The sequence below is a fragment of the Halyomorpha halys genome, unplaced genomic scaffold, assembly GCF_000696795.3.
Source record: "Halyomorpha halys isolate HHAL.00 unplaced genomic scaffold, Hhal_1.1 Scaffold45.1, whole genome shotgun sequence".
Lineage (NCBI taxonomy): Eukaryota > Metazoa > Arthropoda > Insecta > Hemiptera > Pentatomidae > Halyomorpha > Halyomorpha halys.
The window spans coordinates 1,570,683-1,584,099 of NW_027113993.1; positions in this window are offsets into that span (position 1 = coordinate 1,570,683).

Sequence of the window (13,417 nt, forward strand, 5' to 3'; positions counted from 1 at the left end):
AGAAACGTAAAGCAACAATTAAATTTTTTTTTTCGGAAAAACAAATTTTTAACTGTTTTTATCCTCTTGAATACCTCTTCTCCATTAAATTTAATGACTAAATCCTAAAAAAGCCTATTATGTATGTATAAGTTAAGGTATGACACCTGATGTACTGTCATAATACCCAATTTCCCGTGTAAACATAGCCTAGGACTATATATATATATATATATGATTACCAGAACAATTAGATCAATATACAAATAGACATTGAGTGCGTTATTTCTCGTCCCAGTTTTCCTTTTTGAAAACCGAAATTTCAGGAAAAAACGGATTAGAAGATTTAATTGATATGAATAAGGAGTTCTAAACTAAGATAAAAATCGGTTGTTGAAGGATATTCTGTATATAGAAAATTCCGCAATCTATATGAATTGGCAAGCGAAGAACCAAAAAAAGTATTGTCGTCGAAGCACACCACACCTCAATTCAAAATCATAATGCTTATTATATAAGTTACAGTAGGTCACTCCAGAGAATTAAAAATAAGGAAAACTGGGACGAGAAATAACGCACTCAATGTCAATTTATTTTAGAACTTTTAGAACTTAGTTTAGAACTCCTTACTCATATCAATTAAATCTTCTAATCCGTTTTTTCCTGAAATTTCGGTTTTGGCTCTCCGAGCTAGACTGTTGGTACCTGCATTATGTATATCATCAGTTACGTTATAATTTTTCATCATATATAATGCTGAGTTTTGAGATCAACAAGGATACATTTGAATTTTTTTCATTTCAACAGTTGCAAACGTCACATCGAATAATATATCAATATTTGCGATTATTTAGTTGTTTTATAAAATATATGATGATATGAGTCCTGATTGAATGAAGCCACAGGGGGATTTCAAACAACCATTCCATTAAAAACACGGTTTCATTTAAAAGCTGTTTTCACTCTTTTTTTTTATGTTTACATATATTTCTTTTTACGCATTACCTTCAGATTTATTCTGAATATGCTGTTTTTCAAAATTTAATACTCCACTCATTTAATGGTAAAAAAAAAAAACGCGTTGCAAAAAACGCTCTTAATTTAAAAGCTGAAAAACAAAAAAATACGGTTCATGCATTCTCATAAACGTTATTCTGAAGCACTTAAACACTTTAAAACACAATTCACCTGGCTTTATTAATAACGTAATTCATGGAAATTGAAAATAATGAATATAATATTAATTTTAAATACTAGCATTGATTAAGAATGACGCGAATGGCTTTTAGCAGTCATTAATCCAAAACAGTCCTCTAAGCAGCCCTTTTTCCAACATTAATTGCACCTGAAAACATGAAATGGGATTAATTTGTAAACTGAAATTTATATAGGTCAGGTGAATGGTTCACAGTGTTTTTTTTCCCAATGATTTCATTTTTTTTATTCTCTTGTATTTTTATTATATTACGGTAACCGGATATATGAAATATTGCTAATTGACACTAACTGAATTTAAAAAATGGACACTGCTGCGGTCCTTTTCATGGAAATTTCAACCATGAATATCCCAGCCGATCGCAATGTCAGGTTTATATACACCATTGTTTAAAAACATTTATAAATGTATTTTTAGTATACCGGATAGGTCCGATATTTATGGATTTAGCTCAATACACCCTCCAACTTATCAGAAAGACCCTAACAACATGCATAACCATACGTGACACTCGACTTTCATTCCATTGTGGTAAGAGCTTTTTAAAACCTATGCTTGACAGATATTTTTGGTTTCTCCAACTCAGATGTTGTATTGTATTTTCGTTTTAACGTAATGATGAAGTATTCATACTTATTAAAATTACCGTATTTTCATCCTTAAGGTATTAACTTTTCCCCAAATTGAGTTTAAACCCAGGTTCCTTCAAAGCATCCCTTGGCATAATCGTACTGGACAATTAGTGATTGAAAAATGGTCTCACTTATAGAAACGTACTGTTCTGAACACTTCTCCATTAAAATTTCCTATTGTTAATTAATGCCTTGAAGAAAATATCGAACAATAATAATTATAAAAATTAGTTAGTTATTTCAATCAATGCCACACTTTTTGGGTCAACATACTTTATACATTATAAAGACGTGGTTCAAGACAAAATAAAAATAAATTAATAATTAAATGACAAAATAGTGTTAATATAAATTGTGTAATATTTATTCTTTTTTTTCCTTTCAACCTATTTAGTAAGCCTATATGGGATTTAAAAAATACCATAATGTTTAAAATTTAAAAGATAGAAATTTGTATTTCTAACAACGAAAATTATTAGTTTATAAATTGCCATACATATTCTATTTTTCACACAACATAACCTTCATCATTGAAATAAGACTCCCATATTTTCAAAATTCTTCTTTTTTATTTTTTTTTATCTAAAGTTAATCTGTACCATAAGCCACCATTAGTAATTAGTTGGAATATTATTTAGTTTATAATGAGGTGTAGATAGTTGACCGTAGATTAATGATTGGAGAAGTTTGTCGGGGGGTGCTGTCAGCAAAGAACAACATAAATAAACAAAACCATATTTATTTATTTTATCCCGACGTTTCGACCTGAATTTCAGGTCTTCATCAGAGCTATAGAACAAAAGAGATAACAACAACATTTAGAGAAACATACAATTGAAAAGGAATAGTATACAAACAAATTTAGAATTATACAGAATATTGAGATAAATCATAAATGATGAAAATTGATAACTGATAATTGAATATTAAAAAAATTTTTTAATTGATTGATAATTGTGGAATTGGATGAGCATATATATTTATATTTTTAGTAGTGGTATATAAGTTAATAGTCACACTGTAATTCAAATATAAGCCACTCACTATTTTTCATTGTCTGTCATAGTGTTCAATTTGTAGATTCAATTTATTTATTTATTTTTTCAGTTTTCTAGACACTACTTACACATCTTATATTATACATATCTTATTACCTACATGATATTATATTCCACCTGTCACTGTTTTCAATCTACTACCATCCAATTCCACAATTATCAATCAATTAATTTTTTTTTTATTATTCAATTATCAGTTATCAATTTTTATCATTTATGATTTAATTCAATATTTGGTATAATTCTAAATTTGTTTGTATACTATTCCTTTTCAATTGTATGTTTCTCTAAATGTTGTTATCTCTTTTGTTCTATAGCCCTGATGAAGACCTGAAATTCAGGTCGAAACGTCGGCATAAAATAAATAAATATGGTTTTGTCTATTTATGTTGTTCTTTGCTGCCCGCACCCCCTGACAAACTTCTCCAATTATTTAATTTAATCAATAACTTCTTAGAAGGACTGTTCAGTAAAAAACTTACTTTATTATTTGGCTAGGCTCATGTAATACAACATTCAATAACAATATCAGACTTTCAGGTTGTGTTATTTTTAGTTATGAAAATCCGCGAAACCATGGGAACACATGTAAAACACTGGGTAACTTTTTCCAGGACATGGAACCAGTTTCCACAGGCTCCCGTCAAATATTAAATTCATTACTGAAGCCCTTTACCTTCATAATTTATGCAACAAAAACATAATGTAAGCATATTATATAATCGTTACATTGCGTACTGGTCTGCAGCGGGCGATATAGCAGCTGCTTTTCATGTTTTTGAGGCTACTAATTGAGAAAAACATTTCTTGAAAAATAAAGAACAACTGGTTTTGAGATACAGCATTAATTTCGCAATGGTGTAGCAAAAAAAATTAATTATTTCGTATGATTAACCAAGAATAGTGGATTAAATTATATAAAATTTAAAATAGACCACGCTCACACTAATCTCCAGCTTTCCTTGTAACATTGCGTTAAATCAGATGAGCGAAATATAGAGGTTTTAAAAAAAATAAATTTGTGTCTGCTTGATCGGAAGTAGTAGATAGTATTTGATAAAATTGCAGATTCATTTGAACACCAATCATAATTTTCCTCCAAATTAGTAAAAAATTGAGCCAGCCGTTTTCAAAATATAGTTACTCCAAGGAAAATACCTAGAGAAAAAAGTACGACATTAGAAGATATCAACGTTCTATCTCACGTCACGTCATTGGAAATGAAAGCTATTAAAGACTGAGCGAGGGGGCTAGCAATTGGCACTCAGGACATGAGTGCAGTATCTGGTCATGTTTATTTCTTCCATATAATTATTTATTATTGGTTCCTAATCACTGCCGTTTCAATCTTCGGAGAGGATAGGAAGGATAGGCAAAGCTCGAGGATTAGAATGATGAATGATTTTCTACTTGAAATTTGCATGGAGTGAGGGGTTTGTTACAGATGTGATATTAATTTCTTGATGTACGGTATACAATTTCTAGTCATAATCTCACATCCGTTAAATATTATGGGCTATGAAAATGTAAACCATGTAAATAAAAGTTTTAAAAGTAAATCCCGCCGTGATGAAACCATAATCCCAAGACAGGAGTTAGTTTAAGGAAATCCTCGGGGATGTAGGAGCAGCCTGGGGTGGCATATTGAAGCTTGAGATTGGGCTATTCATAGGGCGTCGGGTCGCGGGCTAGATTAGCTATCGCCTCTGCAGCCCAATTACCCCTCTCAGCCACGTCTTCGCACCTGCCCTGGCACGCTTCGACTTATCAGGTATTATCTGTCGGTTGAGTGTGTGTCACGGATAATAGAGGTCTAACTAAGGTCACTTGTGAATGAACATTAAAATATATTTGTTTATTGTTCGTTTCTTTCAAATACTCTGTGTTTATAATAGATGTACTACTATTACTATATCTACCCTACCTATGAGCATTGCTACTATTTTATTCAATATTTGTATTTATATAATTAAACTTTCATTTTATTTCACAAAAATAATTATTGTTTTCAGCCATAGTAATTATTTCAGGCTGGTAGCTTAATCTCTTTCCAAAAATATTAAATCCAATTTTTCATAACGACCCTCCCTCGACCCAGTTTCGAAAGGGACCCGGGAGCAGAATTTGTACTAACGCGTATTTCATTCATAGCCCAGTCGTTATTTTAGCATTTAACCAAATGAAATTCCTCAGCGCTCCCGGGCCTCTTTATTAATGCCATGTATCTTCACCGGGCGGTAAATGGATTTCTGCTTGTTCACTTCTCTCCGGGCAGGTTCCCCTACTAGATCTGCTTCTGATGACTGTTGGCTAACATTGTATTAGGGCATCTAACTCATCTTACGGCAGCGGCTTTGGAGTATAAAAAAGTGTAACAACTTTTTTATATTTAGTTATTCAAATTACTTTTATTTAAGGACAAAATGTAGCCTAGGACAAACAGATTTGAAAATTGAATATAGTTAGTATTCTAGAAAGGGCGAATACAAAAAATAAATAAATAAAATATATATATATTCGAATTTTTTTATTGGAAATTTTTATAGAAATAGTCACTGAGGTCAACAAATTGAATCATGCGAAACACAATCACAAATGTTATCAAAAATGGAAACACATCATTGGTATCATATACATACGTTTTATCCACAAACAATTTTATAAATCAGGTAGAGTAGGTACAAATTATACTCTCCTGATAAATCTACCTACTAACTAAATAGTCCTAAATAGGAGGGTTCTTATTTCTTTAGTTTAGTTTAATGATATATAACTTCTAGTAATAGCAAGAGCTATATCGTGAATATATGATATATTGAAAGCTGTTTATATAAGGTTTTTATTTTTAATTTGGTTTGATCGGTATTTGTCACTCGTCTGTTGTTAAAATATAGAGCAAATATAAATACTATAAATATATAATATAATATAAATATTTGTGTAGTAAATAAAACAGTGGTACTGGGAAAAAACGACCAGACTCAAATTTTTACCTGACAATGGACAGTAGAGGGTAATGTGTTTAAGGTTCTGTCTTAACTTGTTCGTCCATAAGTTTGTAACGATTATTTTCAGCGAATTGTTCAACCCATTTTCAGGTTTGATTGCTCAAACTATCGAATAAAGTACAATGAATGTTATTTGAGCTGCAAATAATTAATGAGTTGAATCTGTCTGTCCGAAGCTTTGTTACGATCCTAATTGCAAACTTCTTTACTAACTTGTTTGATTTTATTTCACAAATTACTCAGTGACCTGCACTACAGGCGGTATGTGAGCAAACATTTAATCACATATTGACAACTATTTAAGCTAATTTAGGTTAGGTAAAGTAAGGTGAGTGATTCCGAAAACCATTTATTTTAATAACCTAAGATAATTCGTGGGTGATAATTCTGAACTACTTTGTAAAGATAAGGCTTGTTTAGTGGTTTTATAGTCTATCTTGATCTCCTGGCTTTCAAATCAATTGTATTTTAAATGTTTGAGTAATTTAGTCTGTTGTTAAGATATATATAGTCTCAAACATTAATTTCGGTCAAAACATTTTAGTTTAATTCTATTAAACTGAATTTTATATTTGGTCTTTGTTATTGAATCCAATCCTATATCTATTTACATCACAGTACAACTCACACTCAAACGAATTTACACTGTCCAATTTTAGTTCAATATCCATAAGTATCGGTAAAAGAAAAAAATGAAATTAAAAAAAAAAATTACAAAAGAAATGTAAATAACTCTATCTGTCGTGGGACATAATGTTATTACATATCTCCTCAACGGGATGTTATGAAAATAATAAAACGGTATAGTAGCTTGCTGCCTTCAACCACACGCTGTGACTGCTTGCAATTACATTCCGTCCCATACATATAGAAGCTCCTTTCATCTGCTGTTGTAAACATAACAAATGTATATTAATCATATTTTAGAAGAGTTTTGAGTTTCATTTGAAGGTAGAAGGTACCTGAATACTGTACCAAGGTTTATTAGTTGTTGACAACTTTGCTAGCTAGACCAATGCGATTAAGGTGATAATGTATAATATGGTCATGCTCGTAGTATGTTTCTATATATTCTTTGTTTTATTCAATAAAGTATAATTACCTAACTGTATAACTTACATTTTGTTGGATATCTGTTTCTTTTCAACGTGAATCACTTTTCAATTCCGGTTCTAGACAATTATTATCAGTTAACTAAAAATTAGAAACGTATCAGTACTTTATTGTCATAAATAGTCTAATATAATAGCAGAATGCAATCAATACAGTCCATCGTTGATGAAGGATTAGTCATGGAACTGGACAAAACACCGCTAATACAGCAGACAGCTACGATGCTTTTTTTTTCTTTTGTTTTTCCTCTTCCATCGGCACCGCAGGGTATTAGTAGTGAATCCCCCAACAGTAGAGTATACAAGGGACAGTTAGGGCAGTTGTTTTAAGCCGGGATTATCCGCTATGCCTCTTCAGTTAATATCGTTCTCCGAAACAGCTGTGATGTTAGTAGCTAACTTTTCTCTATATCATTAGGAACGAAGTATTTGTACAAAAATAAAAGAAAAGAAAAACAATTTGACGCCATCAGTTCATTAAGCTAATTTGCTTTATAAACAAAAACTAATTATGCCAAGTATACAGTTCATTGAAGCTTCCTTATTTTTTCTACTTTTTTTCTTAGTTGATTTTCTGGTAGTTAAATTTTTTTTTCTGCATATTTCTAAATTATCTACACTAGTGTAGTTCTAATTTTCAATTTATTTAAATTTAATTTAATTATTTTACATTTAACAAAATCCGTTCCATCTTCTGAATTTTAGGAATTTCAATAAAAATCGAAGGTCAACATCCCTGAGCTTTTTTTTAAATAGATATATTTTAAGCTTAGACATTTCATTGTAATGAATTAATTTTAATCAAACTGTGATTTTCTAAAACTGAACTATTTCGATTGGTCCTATTTTTTCCAAAATCACGATCACCAAAGTAAACTTTAACTTGTGGCCAAGGTTGGAATAATTGAGTTCGTGTCATAGATCACTTAATTGAAGATTAATTATTTTTTTCATGAGTAACACATCTTTCTTTACATTTCCACCTGTAAATCTAGTTTACAACCAACAAATAAGCTGTACTACTCAAGCCTGGCATAAGTTGGCATGAGGGAGACAGCTTCAGAGATGCATCCTCCTGACGTTAAGTAAATTATTTGATTACACTAGGTGGTCCCGCATCCAACTCCACTTTAGCCTACACCGAGTTACGTCAGGGATGTCATGTGTTGCTGTCGTATAAATTTATGAACTGTCCATGTAGTGTGTTGTGCAACCGTTCGAATGTTATATAATTTTGGTCCATAACAATGGGAATGCGTTGGTCGGTGAGAATGGCCTCGTTAAACGTATAGTGGTAAGTTCGTTGCCAGTCTTAAAAATTGCTATTAAAAATTTTATATTTTCTGTATCTGTGTTTTTTTCTAGCAGGTTCATAAATTTGGCGTAAGTCCATATGACTTTTAGTAAGTAATTGTATACGTTAAGTTTTCGCCTGAGGGATAATTTAGGAAGTCTGTGTAGTATGGAATATGATTATCTCAGTCAGAATATTAACGTTTTAAGTTTTGTCATGACGTGTGGGCCCCTTGCCAACCTTCTGTCATAAGTAAGTAACAGTAGTTCAGCAACAGACAAATTTGTAAATTTAAAGAATAATGTTATAGTGAAAACTTAAAAAATTAAAGTAAATGCGATTACGTGGAGAAAAGCCTCAAAACATACAAATTAGTGCAATGACCAAGCCCAAACCGTTTAATTTCCTGCAATATGAAACTGATATCAACGTTTACACCTTTTTTATGATTCGAATTACTGTTATTGTTTGGCTGAATTTGAAGATAAAGGACGAAAGATGCAAATGCACGAAATCTGTTCTCTATCATCATCATCAACTATATAAATTATCTTCTCACTTTTTTGTTACCGGTTTTATCGTTTAAATAAAATAATTTGTATTCATGTTTATTCTCAAACATTCTTTATTATTACATTAAATGCGCAATGTTGCGGCCAATACGGTTATCCTCAAGAACAATCTTGAATATAAATTTACACCTCATATCCAACAATTAAAAACGTTTTGAAGGTTTAATGTGATTATACTCTATTTAATGTGTAATAAGTGAGTGATAATAGTGCTAAATCAACCTATAAAAGTGACAAAATAAGTTGATTCGACTACATTTGTTAATCTAAGCAGAAAGCCTACAAAACGTTTTAAATTGTTAGATGCGAGGTTTAAAGTAATAATAACTTTACACCTCGCATCTAACAATGGGTACAAATTATTTTATTTAAACCACCCCCTATGTTAAAATCAGTTCTTGCTTTTATATATTATTTAGTTTATAATAAAAAGTACGAGAGAGTTCAGATGAAATTAGTTTGTCATTCCTTATAAACCCTATATTTTATTATTAAATTAAATTAAATCAATTTAACAATCGTAAATGCTACTTCAGATAATAATACTATTACATTCTTAATAGTACTAAGTACTATTTCAATAATTGTTGAAAACAGTTTAGATAAGACCTTAGTCGTTTCTAACTTAGGAACTGCAGAGTGACTTACCGAATCCATCTCCCAGCTAGCAGTGGGCAGTAATGTTAGGATAGGCCAGACTGTCCAATACCCACTGCTTCGAGAGGTGTCCATCTCAGTGGAGTGTTCTGGAGCAGGCCTTGTACAAACACCACGACCTGGAGGAACCACTCCTGCTCTGTTTGCTCACTGGAGGTTCCATTAGCCGATTATGAATCAGTATGTTCTTGGCTAGTGACACTTCCTTCTTCGAGAGTAGTGACATTTGAATCCGAAGGCATGGAATCAAATTTTAAATTTAACATATTTATCAACAAATGTTGATCAATTTTATCTGATTACATTGAATTTATGATTTTTGTTTGATAGTAGTCCAGGAAAAGACTAAATAAAGGCATAAGTTTCGGGAGTTCTGATTTTGTGATATATCGTTTTGGCTTAGAGCGACATTAAAAATTTACATTTGAGGCCTTGACAGACATCCGAAAGTTTTTATAGTGTTCGTTGAAAAAATAAATTTCTTATTCCACTTAAACATCATTTGTAAAAATAGATTTGAACTCATTGAAAATCAAATTACAGTTTTGACTCCTTATATGACGTGTCTGGCACTTATGTTCTAAATAAATAGATAGAAAACTAATTTCTTTTATTGTTAGATAGGACAAATCACAATGACTTGGTGGTTATATTGAACTAAAATATTTCAATGGGCCGTCAAACTTTTTAATAGATCGAAATAACATTCAAATAGAATTAAATCAATTTAAAACTGAAAATATTTATAATTGAAGAACCTAGGGAACAACGAAAAGCGATGAAGAAGATTTGTAATATTATGAAATAATATGAAGAATGAAGGAGATTTCAATTGCTGGACTGATTTTTTTAAGGAAGTGACGATGAAAGTTTAGGAAATCAATAAAACATAAATTAATTAGCTTCCTCGTTAATGGAGGACTGAAACACCTTTTCCAATGCCTCGATAATTAATAAATTTCCCAAAAGGGAAGATTGAACCGTATGAAAATTGGAAGGTTTAACAATTTCGGCAAGAACTCTCGAACTCCATAACGCTCTCTTGAATCGGTTGAAAGTGAAAGGGGGTAACCTGGGGAATTATTTCATTAAAGAGCTTCCAAGGAAATCGGCAGGAATTTAATCAGTAAGGAATCGTATCCTCTTTAGGTCGTTAGTGTTCGAGGAGGGAGGGGGAAGGTGTCCTCTGGGGCCTAGGAATATCCGGGGGATTGTTCCTGATCCGTCCAGGCGTAGTGGAATTAATTATTCAATGGTTTAATAATAAGGATATAATTCAATAGAAAAATGTACATGAATATAAAATTATTAATTTAAGAGAAACTTTAGGTTATGGATGAATTAGTAAATAAATTTATTTATTTATCCATACCTGACATTTGGTTGAAAAAATCAGTAATTAAGTTAGGGAATGTTAGGTATGTGGATAAAAAAATATCATGTTGTGTCTCTAATATGACATATTTTAATATAAAATTATGAAATATACAACTCTTAGAAATTCGTGAGAACTATTTGAATACATAAATAAATCTATGGGAAGCATTCTCCAGTGACTTCGGAATACTTGGAAAAAGAACGAAACTGCAAAAAGGTACATTTGAAATGTTGGGAGGCGTTAAAGAAATGTAGCATATGTACATTTTTAACATGAAAGAACTTTTTTTTTGTTACTGTGTCAATTTATCTATAAACAAATCAATGTACTACCAATTAGTCCGATGTTGATGAAATCCACCATGCTTCTACGTGTTGGGACTTAGGATCATATTATTGGAATATCACACACTATAAATCATTTTTGCGTAAAAGATACCACATTTTTGACCTAAATAATAAAAGTAATGTAATTAATGTTAGCTCTCCAGCGCATATTGTCCTGCGGGTGACAACTTTGAAAGTATAAAAAATAAGTAGATATCTTTAGTTACTCTAGTCAACCCTATATAGCTTGAACTATTGTTCAATGGTAAAATTAATAAAAAAATTTCTCTTACCATGATCTCACTCGTTTTAATCATTTATTCATGGCGTTCTCAAGTTTCAGGAATTTTTATGATTTTTACTCTGTTTTATTCTAATTATGAAACAGAAAACGTAAGTAAAAACACTGAACTCACATTTTGGAAGATCATTGAAACAACAAAATTTGAACAAAAAATATTTTTTTTTTGACACTTTGTTTTTTGACTGCCGTTAAAACAGCCCTGACGAAGCCCTGCAACGTGGGGTGAAACGTTGGCTCAATTAAATAGTATAATTATCTACTATTTGAGTTTTTTTTTTTACCGCACCCAGACCATATTCCATTCATGAATTCACATTTTATTTCAATTGAATGTACATTGTCACTTAATGGAAGTCTTTTTAGAAAATATATTGCAAATTATAGCAATCCATATGCGTGTCAGTGCCTATTGTCGTTTATAGGTGATGGCTCCGACCAAATCAATTAAACATGTTTTTGTTTTTTTAATATTAAATTTATATGTTTCTGTAATTTAGACCGAAAAAAGAGATATCAATATATTTACTTGGGACCTTACCGGTATTAAAGGGTTAATATTAAACTCCCACTAGATTATATTTGTTATGTCGCTATTTGGCCTATCTTCCAATTTTGCTACCGTGGATTTTGTAGCGTTTAACGATGGTTTTCTATTCTCTTTACAAATCCAAAAAGAACTAACAGAGGATGTGATCTCACTGAATCATAATAAAAATGATCGATAGAAATACTTCGTGTTCAAAATTGAGCCTATCTGCACCATTCGTCTATTGCATAGGCCCCATAGCGCCTATAGGCTAGTAAAATCAGAATAAGGTCAATGTATATAAGTGTATCCAATATAAAAATAAAAATGAAATAAAAGAAAATCATATAAATAAAAATACTTTGAATGTTAATGTAAAACATTAAAATAGAAAAAATCGAGAAATACACAAAGTAAAAAAGGTAGTTTTGTGTAGACAGGTTCTAAAATGACTATAATGTTGTTGTATTTTTAATTATAACATATGCTTTAGGTATAGTTCAATTCTAGCGATTATTTTCAGTTGTATAGAAAACTTACTAAAATATATAACAATTACAATATAAAATAAAGAAAAGCCACACATTTTTTAGAAACTTATTTATAAAGTAGAATTTCCAAAAAAATAAAAAGATTATATTATTTAAGGTTGAACAAAATAATGTCTAACCCATGTTTATAATCTATATTGTTGGTCACAACTAACACCAAAATTTTTAATTTGCGTTAACTATAATTTAAAAACAATTCTCTAAAAAATTTTCAGATATGGCACTTTGAAATTGCATGGGAATATTATATATATATATAAAGAAAAAAATGTTTATAAGTTTACTCACAGGAGGAGAATATGTACATGATTTTTCAGTTATTCTTAGCAATTTTTTCTAAAAAGCCGTGCTTCACTAGTGATCTGCTATTCCTCGAAGAAGCTCCTGTATTTACAGCCGATAATGCGAGCAAGTCACGGTGCGATCGTATATCCTGACGGCGCCTCCACCCAACAGCCCTCCAGTGACCTGGCTCAGGAACGAAGCGTCACCTTGGGGATTGGCTGAACCTCCTGGGAGGTGGATCAGTCATTGATGCTAATAGTCTTCCCCCTTTAGTAATATATTATTGGCTGTCTACCGGAAATATTGCTTCCTCGTGTTTAGAATCCGTTCAGTCTATCAGTTGAAAGTTATACGAGGATATCGCGTTTGGAAATATGTTGAAGAGAACAATATATTGATTTAAGACTATAGGAAAACCATATTTATTTTCGCTACTACTCGTAGTATTAGCTCTAATATAGAAGTCTTTACTCTTTCTCTCTCTCACTCTCTCTCTCTCTCTCTCTCTCTCTCTATATA